The following is a 12,187-nucleotide window of genomic DNA, read 5'->3' as shown; positions in this document are numbered from 1 at the left end:
GTTACTTCTGGCCAAAGTGGTATAAGAATACCCTCTAAGAATACTTTCTCATCCACTATGCACTCACCTGGAATTGTGACATAAATGTGCAGGTGAATATAACCTTTGTACCTGGCATCTGGAAGTATATAGGCAACATATGAGATGCAAGTCTTGAAATATACAGGGCCAGATGCTAGACTGTGGAAAATTCATCCAGACATCAAATGTGGAGCACTGTAAGCTGTGTTTTAGTTCTTATGGATGCCTAGTCAAAATGAATGTTCTCACCTGTCAGAAATATACTTGATGCCATACAAACAAGTGTATATACTTTAGACTTTCTTTTTCCTATGTGAATTGTGAAAAAAAAAAAAACCCAAAGTTATCAGAAACTATATGTTTGTAGGGCCATAAGGTAAACAGCAAATACATCTGTGTGTGAGGTGAAATTTTAATGTATTTCCACTTATTGGACTGAAACTGAGCCTGACGCACCATATTCTGAAGAGTGTGGTGGCTCTACCTGCAATAAAATTTCATGAAAAAATAAGCATTCCAGGGATAATACTTCAAAAATTTATCAACAACTCAAAGCACAGTACATATGAATAATTTAATTTAAAAATTTAGTTACTTGATAACCTATAATGACAATTTATTTGAATTATTTTTCCCTTAATTTCAAATTAATAGTAATAACTACTGGTCCTGTACAAATTCACATATTACTATAAAAAAGAAAAAATACAAAATGAGAGGAAGAATACTGGAAGAAGCTTCAATGCCAAACTGTTATTATATCTCCACAGAAATCTATGAAATTTGTTGTCAAAATTTATGAAAGAAAACTTACTAGACAATAAAAATAAAGACCAACCTGTTGGTGAAAAGACTGATGTCTTTACTTTCCTTTCAGAAATGATACTGCAGTATCCGTAGCATATAAAGAAGTGAACAAAGATTATGTAGCCAAAATTGTACATAAAAAAAAATTATTACAGATTTACATCAGGCAGTTACTGGAAAAAACAAACAAACAAACAACACTGTGTTATTTTCCTCTGGATTTTGTAATAGTTGTCATATAAGCCACTTCTCTAAAGAAGTCTTTAATCTGAGGGTGCCTGGGTGTCTCAGTCAGTTAAGTGGGTAGCTCAGTCCGTTAAGCAGCTGGCTCTTGATTTGACTCAGGTCATGATCTCAGGGTCCTGGGACTGAGCCTGGAGTCTGACCCTGTGCTCAGCAGAGTGTTTGCTTGAGCTGCTCTCTCCCTCTGCTCCTCCCCCTACTTGCTTGCTTCCTAGCTCTCTCTAAATAAATAAATCTATTAAAAAAAAAAAAAGTCACCAGATGCAAATTCTTTTCTACTCTAAAGTAATATGTATTCTTGCATCTAACTTTAAATGCACGGCTTTATATTGTTGGATAATAGAAACTTCAATCCCCAACTCGGGATGGAACCTCGGGTTCCATCAGCTACAGCCAGTAATGGATTCTCAGTCCTCACAGAAGCAGTTGCTCTGTTGCTTGCTCCTTTCTTCTGAATATACTTTTTTATTTGGCTTCAGGACACAGCAATCTCATAGTTTTCTTCCTATCATACTCTTTTAATACTTTTGCTTCTCTATTTATACCCACTGTCTTTGAGATTTTATCCAGTCTGGAACAATGCCATCAAACTGCAACATAGCTGGTATTTTCAAATACCCAGAGTTACACTACCAGCCAAGAACGCCAGACTTCTATACTCATTTCTGACTCTACGTTTCTACATGGCTATCTACTAGACACCCCAGACTCATATGCCCCAAGGTGAATTCCTGATCATTTTTTTTTCCCCCAAAACCCACATCTAGAGATTATCCAGTCTTAATGGCAACTCCTCACTGGTTATATCTTGCCTTGTATCTTTGATTATTTATGCATGATTTTTTTTTTTTAAGTATCTCAAACACATTAGGCATTTTTCCTCAGGAAACTCTTATTTTCACTCCAAAATATACAGATTACTCAGTAACTCACAAAATTCAGTCTTTAATCAAAGGTCACATTTTCAATAAAGACTTCTCTATTTAAAATTGAACATCCTGGCTCTCTGCTTAGCAGGGAGCCTGCTTCCCCTCTCTCTCTCTCTGCCTGCCTCTCTGCCTGCTTGTGATCTCTCTCTGTGTCAAATAAATAATAATAATAATAAATAAAATAAAATAAAATTGAATATCCTATCCTAATTGTACTTAGTCCCCTTTATGACTTATTTTCCCATCTAATGTGTTTATTTTTATATAGTATATTTACTTATTTTTATGTATTTTTATGTTTATCTCCTCCCATTAGAATGAGAGTAGAGATTTTTTTCTTTGTTTTGTTAATTATTTACTTTTCAGTATGTAGAGTCATGCCTCACACACATGCAACTCCTTGAATAGATCATTTTTGAATGGATATTAAATAAATTTAAGCTTCTAGTCACATTTATTTATCAAAGGTTTTTTTTGTGTTCCTTTATTCTAAAGATGTGTCTCTTAATTCTCAGAAGCTAGAGTCATTTAAAACCTCTATAATGAATGGATGAATAAATAATATTCCATTTACATACATGATATAATGTTGATAAGTTTTCTAAGATTATACCTATGTAATTCCTTCTTCTGAAATCTAAATAACCATAGTAAAAAATTATACATTAATCATAGAATTGTATGCACCTGGTCAATTTATGTATAACATATATAAACAAAATACACATGTGCTATAACCCTAGCATCTATAAAAAGTTAATAATGAACACTGGGTAAAACCTGGTAACCAGGATGTTATTAAGATAACTTGCACTCTTATTGTCCCTGAAAGAATATAACCAGAGCTAATGCAAGTTGAGATCCAATCTAGGCTTATTTGAATGGTCAATGTATTATATAGTTAATTGGAAATCTCAGAGAAAACTTATAATTGATTTCCCATTCATGATATTATACCCTTATAAGATTAAGATATATACTGATAAGTGTATCTATACCTGTTTTAATATAACAAATAAAATACTCATTTCTCTAGGCAAGACATTCCCAAGGGCAAGCATATTTGCTTTATTTTAATGCATAAATTAATTTTGCTTTTGAAAGCTTTAATAACATTTTATTCAAAAAGTCTTTTCCTAATAGGCACCTTTAAAATGACGATTTAACTAATATTAAAATATTCTGGGTACTTCCTTAAAAAACCCATTTTTTTAAAAAGCCATTTAGTTTTCATGTTACTTTTCAGTAATATCTTGTTTTTATCTGGTGTTTGCAGAAATTTAATAGAAACTTTTGATTTAAAAGTGTGCTTTATGTAAAAGGTGGAGGAAATGAAATAAATGACTGGAGAAGTCTTACAGTGGATTTAAACACAATACACTTTACTGATAACATTTTAAATTGCATATGTTGGGTGCCTGGGTGGCTCAGTGGGTTAAAGCCTCTGGCCTTCAGCTCAGGTCATGATCTCAGGGTCCTGAGATTGAGCCCCACATCAGGCTCTGCTTAGCAGGGAGACTGCTTCCTCCTGTCTCTCTCTGCCTGCTTCTCTGCCTACTTGCAATCTCTGTCAAATAAATAAAATCTTTAAAAATCAGGTCATGATCTCAGGGTCCTGAGATTGAGCCCCACATCAGGCTCTGCTTAGCAGGGAGACTGCTTCCTCCTGTCTCTCTCTGCCTGCTTCTCTGCCTACTTGCAATCTCTGTCAAATAAATAAAATCTTTAAAAAAATAAAATAAAATAAAATTGCATATGTTAATAATTATGTTATTCATTAATTATAACATTATTTGACTATACGGAAATGGTTAATATAATTAATATGTGGGTTATAATAATAATTAGTATTATATGGATTTAATAATTTTTTAATATTAATAAATAGTAATTTTAAAATGATATACATTTTCATTTGCAGTCTTGTTTTCTATTTATCTAGTTTTTTTTTTTATTATTTTATTTTTTTAAAGATTTTATTTATTTATTTGACAGACAGAAATCACAAGTAGGCAGAGAGGCAGACAGAGAGAGAGGGAGAAGCAGGCTTTCCACTGAGCAGAGAGCCCGATGCGGGGCTCGATTCCAGGACCCTGAGATCATTACCTGAGCTGAAAGCAGAGGCTTTAACCCACTGAGCCACCCAAGCACCCCTATTTATCTAGTTTTAGAATGAAATTTATCTTACTCCCATAAAATTAATCAAATTTAACCATTTTTCTGTTTTACAACCACTTGTGTTAGTACGCAAAATATTAACTCACAAAGTACCATTCCTCAAAATCTTGGTAAAACACACACACAATATTGTCTGAACCTGGATATTTTCAACATTTCAGATTTCACTAATGATTATAAGACTACTCATTTTTTTTTCATTTTTTTCTTTACCAATTTAAGCGTTTTGTGTTTTCAATAAATTAATGCAGCTTGTCTAACTTTTCAAATTGATTCTGGTATTAATATTTATAATATTCCTTTATCATGTTTTAATCTGTTATTACTCTGTTTTCCTCCCTTTTATTCTGCATTTTTATTTTAAACACCTTTTTTTCTGACATTTCTTGTTAGTAAGATAGAATACTAATATATTTCAAAGTGTCAGTTTTTAGCTTTATTAATCAAATTTCTGTTGCTAGTTATTCATTATATCTTATAATCCCTTTATTATTGCATTTATTTCTTCTTTTCTGTTTACTCTTTTTTTACCAGCTTTTGATTTGAACATTTTAGTGCATTTAATTTTTTTTTGTTTTTACTTTCATATAATATGCTGTACTTACGTATTTTAGCTATCTATTGATGTTAATAAATTAACCGACTTAGTGGTTTAAAACAGCAAACATTATCTCAGTTTATATGGATCAGAAATCCTGCATAGTTTAGTGGCTCAAAGTTTCTCATGAGATTACTGTCCAGCTGATAGCAGGGGGGGTACAATCTCTTCTGAAGTCATTACTGGGAAGTCTGTGCTCCAAAACCACAAACCGAGCTGCTGGCAGAATTCAGTTCTTTGTGGCTAGTGGGATGGTAATCTCAGTTCTATGCTATCTTGGCCTATCCATGGGGCAGTTTACAACATGGCAGCTTACTTCAGTAGTATACAAGCAAGAGAGGGCAGGTAACATGAAAGCCATTGTCTTTTTTTATATTAATCTCAGAAATAATATCACTTTTGCCTATTTTATTATTAAGAAATGAATCACTGGGTCCAGTTTACACTCAAAAACAGGGCATTTTACCCTTTTTTTTTTTTTTTTGACATGTTCCTCAGTTGGCACTCAACTCTTATAATTGGCCTAAGGGTTATTTTTCTTCCAATGAAGGATTATTTGTTTAATTTTTTATTTTTAATTCCAGATATATAGGATTTTTAAATAACTATCATGTGTTTATTATCCCTGTTTCTTAATTTATGGTCCTTAAAAGCCTGACCTCAGAATTGTTTATGGTTCTTGTTTTCCATTTCTGTTCCTCTTTTATTCAGCATAGGCTTCTTTATGGCCTTTATATTGATTAAATATATTTTATACTATTTTAGCTGATAGATTTATAAGATATCATAACCCTCCTTCTTTTAAAATGATATTAATAAATCTAAAGTATTGCAATAAATAACTTTATAATGCCTAAACATTGAACACTTTGGAAGAGAAACACTTAACAAAATGCTTCAATAGTTTCAAATTGCCATGTGTTATAGGGAATGATTTAAAGTTACTGGAGCGCTTTATTTCTTATAAATGTTTCAGTTTGGAATTGAATAAAAGAGCGTTTGAGCATATGTTCATTACTGAAAAAATATGACTTAAATAATTTTATATGTAGTCTTGGAACCTGACTTAAAAAGCAAGGAATGAATAGGGACTTCAGTACGTGAGTTCAGGACACTTTTTGCTTGTATCTGTTAGTTTTGGAATAAATTCATTCTCATTTTGAATGTTCTTCTAACATTTTATATTACAAAGAGAATTTTCTAGCCATTTAGTAATGGAGAGAAAATATACTTTTAACAGTTTCTCCAAATTGTCTTGAAAATGTGTTTGTATAGCCATATCATTAAGAATGAAAGAAGATGGATGTGCTGAACTCCGTAATTTTTTTGTGCATGATCTTTTTTTAATTAATTATCCTTATTGACATATAGTGTATTATTTGCCCCAGGTGTACAGGTCTGTGAGTCATCAGGCTTACACACTTCACAGCACTCACCATAGCGCATACCCTCCCCAATGTCCATAACCCAACCACCCTCTCCACACACCCCTAGCCCCCAGCCACCCTCAGTTTGTTTTGTGAGATTAAGAGTCTCTTATGGTTTGTTTCCCTCCTGATCCCATCTTGTTTCATTTCTTTCCTTTCCTACCCCCCAAAACCCCCACTCAGCCTCTCAAATTCCTCATATCAGGGAGATCATATGATAATTGTCTTTCTCCGATTGACTTATTTTGCTCAGCATAAGACCCTCTAGTTCCATCCACATCATTGCAAATGGCAAGATTTCATGTCTTCTGATGGCTGCAATTTCTTTTTTTCTTTTTTTTTTTTTTAAGATTTTTATATTTATTTATTTGACAGAGAGAAATCACAAGTAGATGGAGAGGCAGGCAGAGAGAGAGAGAGAGGGAAGCAGGCTTCCTGCCGAGCAGGGAGCCCGATGCGGGACTCGATCCCAGGACCCTGAGATCATGACCTGAGCTGAAGGCAGCGGCTTAACCCACTGAGCCACCCAGGCGCCCTGATGGCTGCAATTTCTAATGAAGATCAATGTCATTTTGTTTTAAATGCAAGGAATGATTCTGTAAAATCAAGCAATGAAAAATATTATCTACAGTTGCAAAGTAGATTGAGATGAATTCGGTTTGGGCTGAAAGCTACGCTAAACCTCACAGAACTTAGATTTACTAACTGTTCAGTTCAGCTGGCCAAATTTGGCAGGCCTAACCGACATTTGTATCTAAAAGCATCACATTAAGGAGGGCACATATTGCTTGGAGCTCTGGGTGTGGTGCATAAATAATGAATTTTGGAACATACACACACAAAATATATTAATTAAATTAAAAGCATAAAAGCATCACTCTGGGATTTTTTCTTATAATATTTTATTTATTTATTTATTTATTTGAGAGAGCGAACACAAGCAGGAGAAACATCAGAGGGAGAAGGAGAACCAGGCTCCCTGCTGAGTGGGGAGCCAAATGCAAGGCTCCATCCCTGGACCCCTGGACCATGACCTGAGCTGAAGGGAGATGCTTAATTGACTGAGCAATCCAGGCGCCCTGGGATTTTACAAAAACACTCTCTGCAGGTTCAATCATAATAAAGTATCCAAATACTGATTTTGCATTTTTTTCTAAGTATTATTCTGGGCAACACAGTATAAATTTTTCTAAAACCAAGACAGAAAGTCTGTGGATTTTGACAAAATGAACATACTAGGTTTCTGGTTAATGGTGGTAAATGGAGCATGTTCACTTCCTCTCTTCTGAAACTCTACTAAAGCAGAGTAAAGAGTAAAGAAGGGAGGATATTACCACACGATTCCACTTAAATGTACCTCTTTATTTTGAGATAACTGTAGATTCATATGCAGTTGTCATAAGAAACAGTACAGAGAAATCCAGTGTGTCCTTACCCAGTTTCCTCCAATCAGAACATTTTGCAAAACAACTAGATTACTATATCACAAACTTTCCTTTATAACAAGGAGCCTTCACACCGCCTTTCAGTCCAGACCTGACTTAACCCCTGGCAACCACTAATCTGTTCCCCATTTCTGTAATTTGTCATTTCAAGAATTCCCTATAATTGGCATCATATAGTCTATAGGCTTTCTATATTGTTGTTATTTTTACTCAGCGTACTTCTCTGGACATTCGTCCATGTTACTGAGTATATCCGTGTTCTGTTCCTTTGTGTAGGAGTAGTATTCCATGGTATGGATTGACCACAGTTTTGTTTTTGTTTTTTTATATATTTTGTTGTTGAAGAACATTTGGGTTTTGTCCAGTTTGGGGTTTTTATGAGTAAAGCTTCTATAAACATTCATGTACACAGGGTTTTTGTGAACTTAAATCATTTCACTGCAGCTTGTCTTTCCCCTTAATAGGGATATTTTAATGGGGTTTTCTGTAGAGCAACAGATTTTAATGTTGATGAAGTCCAATTTATCTTTTTTTTTTTTTTTCCCAATGCATCATGCTTTTAGTGTCAACTCCAAGAACTCCTTTCTATCCCCATAACCTGACTGTTTTCTCCTGGGCTTTCTTCTAAAAATTTTATGATTTTTATATTTAAGCACATGACCCATTTTAGCTAATTTTTATGTAAAGTATGAAATTTAGGTCAAGGGCTCTGTTCTGTTTTATGTTGGGTTTGACTATAGATTTTCAGTTTCTACCACACTGGAGGATGACTTTCTTCCATTGTATTGGTATGTTTAAGCAAAAATTGGATGGGCATGTTTATGTGGAACTATTAATGGTTGGTATTCTATTTCATTGATCTATGTGTCTGTCCCTCCATGAATACCACACAGTCACGATTTATATAACTTCATTATAAGTCTTAAAATTGTGTAGACTTAGGGGTGCCTGGGTGGCTTAGTCGTTAAGTGACTGCCTTCGGCTCAGATCATGATCCCAGGGTCCTAAGATCGAGTCCTAGGATCGAATCCCACATCAGGTTCCCTGCTTGGCAGGAACCATGCTTTTCCCTCTACCATTCCCCTGCTTGTGTTCCCTCTCTCTCTTTCTCCCTCTGTCAAATCAATAAATAAAATCTTTTTTAAAAAAATTGTGCAGACTTACTCTCCCCCACTTTATTTTCTTTCAGCATTATTTTAAGTATTCTAATTCATTTGCATTTCCATATGAATTGTAGAATAATGTTTTCTACATAGGCAAGAAAATTTTCTAGAATTTTGACTGGAATTGTCTTAAACCTGCAAATCAACTCATGAAAAGTTTATATCTTTACTATGTTGAATATTCTAATCCATGAACTTGATACAGTTGACCCTTGAATGACACATTTGAATTGTGAGGGTCCACTTTTCTGTGGATTTTTTTCAATAAATGCAGTAGTAGTTCAAGTGTATTTTCTTTTCCATATGATTTTCTTAATAACATTTTCTTTCCTCTAGTTTACTTTATTGTAAGAATACAGTATATAGGGCGCCTGGGTGGCTCAGTGGGTTAAGCCGCTGCCTTCGGCTCAGGTCATGATCTCAGGGTCCTGGGATCGAGTCCCACATCGGGCTCTCTGCTCAGCAGGGAGTCTGCTTCCTCCTCTCTCTCTCTGCCTGCCTCTCTGTAATCTCTCTGTGTCAAATAAATAAATAAAATCTTTAAAAAAAAAAAAAAGAATACAGTATATAATACATATAACATACAAAATATGTATTAATTGCCTGTGTTATCAGTAAGGCTTCTGGTCAGTAGTAGGCTATTAGTAGTTAACTGTGAGGGGCTGTTGCCCCTGATCTCCATGTTGTTCAAGAGTCAACTGTATATCTCCCCAGTTATTTACATTTTTAAAAATTTCTTTATCAGCATTATACAGTTTGTAACATATAAGCCCTATACATGTTTTATTAAATTTACACATAATATCCATTATTTTTGAGTAATCATAAATTATATTTCTAATGTAGTTGTCCACATATCCACTAAATGTATATAGAATATAACTGAATTTTAAAACATGCCATGTATCTTGTGACCTTGTGACCACTCTGGCCACTTTATATATTATTTGTCTTTAGTTTTTAGAAATGTTATTATACTATGTCATGGCATGGATTACTTTGGGTATATCTTGTTTGGGATCCTCTGAGTTTCTTGAATCTGTATTTTTGTCTCATGTCAAATCTGAGTTTTCAGCCATTATTTCTTCAAAGATTATTTCAATTCCATCCACTTTACTTTCTCGATCCAGGACTGCAATGGCACAAATGCTAGATCTTTTGTTTTAGTGCCTGCTTAGGTTGAATGTTTGTGTCACCCCAAAATTCATATATTGAAATCCTAATCTCCAGTGTGATGGTATCGGGAGGTAGGACCTTAGGAAAGTGATTAGTGTTCTTACAAAAGGAACCCCAGAGAGTTTCTCACTGCTTTTGCCATGAGAGGACCCAGGGAAAAGAACTCCATCCACAAACCAGGAAGTGTGCTCTCGTCATACACTGAGTTTGATGGTGCCTTGATCATGGACATCCCAGTTTCCAGAACCATGAGAAACAAATTTCTGTTGTTTATAAGCAACCCAACCTGTGGTATTCTGTTATAGAAGACCTAATGGATTAAGAGAGTGCTAGCTATCTTTGAGACTATTTTTTCCCTCTCTCTGTTCAGATGACATAATTCATATGAATTATGAATGTTTCATCTTCCAGTTTACTGATGCTTTCCTCTTCATAATTCATTCAGCTGTTAAATTCATCATCTGAGCTTTTTTATGTTGGTTATTTTTGTAATTTAAAAATGATTTTCCATTTGGTTCTTCTTTATATCTTCTGTGTCTTCACTGAAACTTTGTATTTCCTTTCTGGGTATTTCTTTCATTTCATTGTTTTAAGTATGTTCCTAATTGTTATTGAAACATTTTTACATTTTTCTTTAAAATAGTTGACAGATAATTCCCCAAATCTGCCACCTTGATGTTGATAGTTATTATCTTTCATCAGTTAACTTGAAATCATTTTTGTTCTTGGTATGACAAGTGATTTTCTATTGGAATATGAACATTTTTATATTATATTCTGATTTTTTGGATTTTATTTAAACCTGTTTTAGCTGGTTTTCTCTGATTCTCTTCTAGCAGTAAAAAGATGTTTGCTGCCTTGTTATGTCGGGCGGAGGTAGAAGTTCAGGTTTACAACTTGTCCTCCACTGACATTGTCGCAGGTAGTGGGATGGTGTCTCATTTCTGCTCATCTGGGATTGAGATAGAAATTCCAGCTCATTGTGTGGATCACAGCATAGTCAGACTGGCCTCATTAATCATTAGCTAGTGGTAAAAGTTGTGACTTTCCACCAGGCTTCCTCTGACACTATTACCATGGGAATGGGAAGAGAGTCTCATTCTGCTGGGTGGAGGTGGAAATCCAGGCTCTCCACATGGTCTGCATTAACACTGTAGATGGGGGACAGGAAGCTCATTATCTGCCAAGAAAATGAAGTCCCTGGCTTACTACCTATTCTCTGACACTACCTAAGAGGAGGATGGGTGTGTTGGGCATATCTTTAGAACCTGGAGAAGGGTAGAAGTCTATTCACCCTTCTTGGCTTTGGTTGGTGTGGGTGGTAGACAGTCCTTAAGTGTCTCTACAGTGATTGACTGGAGTAATTTAGTTATTGCTTAAAAGCTTTCTGTAAGACCAGGCCACCTTATACTGGTGCCATATTTTAGAAGACTCTGTTTTGTCTTAATAAGGCATAACTCTTCCCAGGATAACACTTTTCAGTGAGCAAAGTTGTGCCTACCCAGAACCTAAGACCCCACTCCAGCCTTCCATGTAACTAGGACTCTCAAATGCCCTACTACTACTACTTTCCAGGATAATACAAGGCTCTCGTTAGATTTCCTCTGAATATGGACCATGCTACCAATGTATGCCCCACTAGGCCCAAGGTGGCCAGATGTTTGTAAAGAATACAGATTGAACTTGGATGTGGTAAAGATATTTGCATGCATATGGTGAGGCACTATAATGTGTAAAACAGAGGTGGGTATATGCAGAGAAGAGAGTCAGGTGGTAGAGAGGAAGAGGGTTATCCCTGTATACCATTATATCTTGGCATGGAATTCCAAGGAGTTTGAGAATTCCAAATTTTAATATGGCCAGCCAGGTTTCATAATATGGCCAGCCTCCTACCTTGATAAAAGGTAGGAGGATAGAATGTATTTTTCAGATTATGTTAGCATGATTGACAATTTTTTATATATGGACATATAGTATTCAGCTTTCCATTTTTACTTTTGCCTCAAGCCCCATGAAAGTTCATGAAAGAAATTAAAGGACCTTTAGTAACAGAATGGTAGACTAAACCTCAGGAAACATCCAAGATATTAAAATGAAATATAAGAAAATAATGAATGAAACAAGTCTTGTAGGATCAGTTCAAAAAGCACAACATCTGCATTATTATGCTAGAATTTACAGAAAGAATGACAGAGAAAAA

This window comes from Mustela erminea, chromosome 15 (assembly GCF_009829155.1).
Source record: "Mustela erminea isolate mMusErm1 chromosome 15, mMusErm1.Pri, whole genome shotgun sequence".
Classification (NCBI taxonomy): Eukaryota; Metazoa; Chordata; class Mammalia; order Carnivora; family Mustelidae; genus Mustela; species Mustela erminea.
Note: the sequence above shows the minus strand (reverse complement) of the source record.